The sequence below is a fragment of the Nicotiana sylvestris genome, chromosome 2 (genome assembly GCF_000393655.2).
Source record: "Nicotiana sylvestris chromosome 2, ASM39365v2, whole genome shotgun sequence".
Classification (NCBI taxonomy): Eukaryota; Viridiplantae; Streptophyta; class Magnoliopsida; order Solanales; family Solanaceae; genus Nicotiana; species Nicotiana sylvestris.
This window is the reverse complement of record NC_091058.1, coordinates 186,747,416-186,751,384: the sequence shown is the minus strand read 5'-3', so window position 1 is coordinate 186,751,384 and position 3,969 is coordinate 186,747,416.

Here is a 3,969-nt window from a genome sequence, read left to right as displayed (position 1 = left end):
CCTATGAACCTAGAGCTCTGATACCAGCTTGTCACAACCCCGGTTTGCCCTTCGTGAACCATCATGATTGCACCTAGTCTCTACGACTAGGTAAGCCTAAATTTGCGGAAGAAAATAATTTAAAACAGAAATAGTGTAATAAAACAATGTTTAAAAATGCCGCTCGGCATACACAATATTAACTCTCAAAAATGAATACATTTCTCCCAGAACCCAAAAACCCATGAATCACAAGCTACGAATATAATAAAAATGCTCTAACTCCGGAATGTCTACATCAAAAGAAAATATAGAAGGGCTATCACTACAAGATAGAGTGAAAAGGGACACCATGAATTGCGAACGCGACAGATATACCTCGAAGTCTCTGGAGCGTTCACCTCGCCTCAAAGGTGATAGGACTGAGTTGAAGTTCCTGGATCTGCACATGAAAATCATGCGCAGAAAGGGCATGAGTACACCACAGTGGTACTCAGTAAGTGCCAAGCCTAACCTCGGTCGGGTAGTGACGAGGAAGGTCACTGCCCTACGGAGATAATTAAAATGTAAGGTATGACAGAATAAGGTAAGCAGCATAGTTGAAAGCTAACAATAAGAATTAAATACAGGAATATAAGTGACTCAATAACTAAAATAGAGACAAAAACAATCACAAGGAGATACCATTCTTCACAAGGATAATAACCGGGGATCTCTCAGTATCCCAAGGATCTCTGAGTACCCTCACTATATGCCAGGGATCCCTTGGTATCCCGAGGATCTTTTGGTATCCTCAATGTATGCTAGGGATCTCTTGGTATCCCGAGGATCTCTTGGTATCCTCAATGTATGATAGGGATCTCTTGGTATCCCGAGGATCTTTCGGTATCCTCAATATATGCTAGGGATATCTTGGTATCCTCAATGTATGATAGGGATCTCTTGGTATCCCGAGGATCTCTCGGTATCCTCAATATATGCTAAGGAACTCTTGGTATCCCGAGGATCTCTTGGTATCCTCAATATACGTGCTAGGGACTTCTCGGTATCCGGCACTTCAGCTCAAATCGTAAATTTTTATAGGGGATCTCTCGGGATGCCATCTCGTAGTCCCAAAGTAAAACACACAACAATGGCACAAGGAATACTCAAATAAACTCAACTTCATAACAAGGTAACACAGACAATTCTAACCTCGCATGCTTCCCGTAATACAAATAAGGCAGTTAAAGCAAATAAAGCAATTAAGTAAATTACACATGCTTCTCTAAACTAACAGCAGGTTTAAAAGTGTAAGTAGAATAAATAAAAAGGGAAAACACAATTAAAGCTACTTAATGAAAACCAGATTTTCAACAATTAGCACAAGTATGTACTCATCACCTCACGTACAACGCATTTCAATAATCACATTACCAAATCCTAAGGGGAAAGTCCCCCACACAAGGATAGACAAGCCACTTACCTTAAACCAGCTCAAATCAATCTGAAACCATGCTCTTGCCACGAGTAATCGACTCCAAATGGCCCAAATCTATTTAATTCAATTTCATAATGTAAATAACACTTCCAGTAACTAATTCTACAAAGAAATTCAAAGCTAATACGCGAAATTAGGTAAAAGGACCAAACCGCCCCTCGAGCCTATGTCTCTAATTAGTAAAGCCCTAACCCACAAATTACCACTGATTTTCCTTGAATTTCATGCTTATAATGATAAAAATCACCCCAATAACGAGTTTATGGACCAAAGATCTTACCCCAATGAATTCCTTTGAAAATCTCTCCTGAAAATGCTCCCCAAGGCTTCTTCCCGTTTGAAAAGAGGTAAAAATAGCTCAAACTTGCGAAGGCAAGAACTTATATGTTCTGTCCAGCAATCCCGCATCTTCGGTCCACCCATCGCATCTACGATATTGCTTCTGTGGTTGGGGAACCGCTTCTCTGGTTCTCATTTAAAACCTCTCTGCCGCACCTGCGACCCAAAATCCGCATCTACAGTCTCGCATGTGCGGTATATATGCCATTTCTACGATTCCTGCTGTTCCTCCCAATTTCTGCTTCTGCAATGGCAAATGTCGCTTTTGCGGCTATGCACCTGCGGGACCCAACTGTAGGTGCGGTTATGACAGAAAACTAGCAGCTAAAGCTGCTCAAACAAATTCCAAATTCTTCCGACAACGTCCTGAAATCATCCCGAGGCCCTCGGGACCTCAACCAAAGGCACCAACAAGTCTAATACCACTGTCCAAACTTATACAAATCCTTAAATCACCTAAAACAACATCGAAAAAACGAATAAACCACGAATTCAAGCCTAAGAATTCCAAAACTCTAAAAATACGCTTTCGATCAAAAAGTCTATCAATCCTCGTCCGAATGACCTAAAATTTTGCACACACATCATATTCAACACTACGGAGCTACTCCAACTTTCGTAATTCCATTCCGAACCTCGGATCAAAATCTCACTATCGAACCGGAAACTTCAAAATTTTACCTTTCGGCATTTCTAGCCTAAATTAGCTACGGACCTCCAAAACACAATCTGATCACGCCCCTAAGCCCGAAATCACCCAACAGAGCTAACGGAACCATCGTAATTCCATTCCGTGGTCATCTTCATGTTGTTCTGACTATGATCAAATTTACAACACTTAAGCTCTCATTTAGGGACTAAATGTCCCAAAACTCTCCGAAACTCAAAACCGAACATCCCGACAATTTAAAATAGCATAAATAAACACGGGGAAAGCAGTTTATAGGGGATTGGGGCGTAAATTCTTAAGACAACCGGCCGAATCGTCACAAACCGTCGACCATAAACTTTGGAACCCAATTTCTAACATCCGGAATCCATTTCGAGATCCTATTCTCACACTCATACACTATATAAGTCTGAACAAGCTTGTATCAAAGTCATAACCATAACCCAAGATGTAACCACATGGTATACCACATAACTCAGATACTCATAGCAATAATTTCCGATCATAATAGCTGCTCAATAACGAATCAGGTACCGGTAACAAACCTCATATCAAATTAAACCTTGTTCTAACTCTGTGTACATTGTCAATGATGAAAGAAACATGCAAAGTCTCAAAACCACCCATCATATCAACAATTCGTGGAGCTCTCTCTCCCAACAAGAACCATAGCCCAAATTCTAAGCCGACTAGTGACATCATCATATCTCCAAACATACCTTACTCAATCTCGATAGTGCTCATTCCAGGTTCAATAACCTCATCTCACCCAGTACAAGCTACTCGATTGACATGGCACACCAATAACACCTAGAGCCACATACCATGCAATTTGTGCACCAATAAGAAACAACTCAAATGCACCTAAAAATGGAAAGAGATTCAAATGAGAGAACCATTTCGCAAGCTCAATGGGTAACACCACTAGCGCAATGCTATGAACCCATCACACAAGGAAAACAAAAACACACGTAATCAACACAAGGGATCATATCCCAACATAACTTCACCGCAGTGCATGACCCAATCCAAACACCGGTCCACATGAAATACCTCGAGCCATAATGCTCAAAATCAACAACCATAAACAAATCAACAACTAACACACGAAGTGCATGACCATAATCATGGAGGAATGGATAGCACAATATACCAAAAATTGGAAGACCATAACCAAGGCGCATTCACCCATTCAACACCCCAAGGACAATCTCGCTCGAATTTCACCACTAGGCCCAAACAGAACGCATTATGTGTGTAAATAGTAAACAGTCTCACAACCCATTCCAGCATCGAAGAGCAATACATGGAACCCAATAGACACAAATAAGATCAACTCTAATTGATGACATGTCCTTCATAATAGATGTGCTGAGTAAACAAATCTGACCAGGTGTCAAAATACACATCCTCGTCAAACCTACCAATGGGCCCCCAAATCAACTCCAATCATCCCCAAATAGATAAATAACCCTTCAAGAGTCCACAATAGCCTAACCAT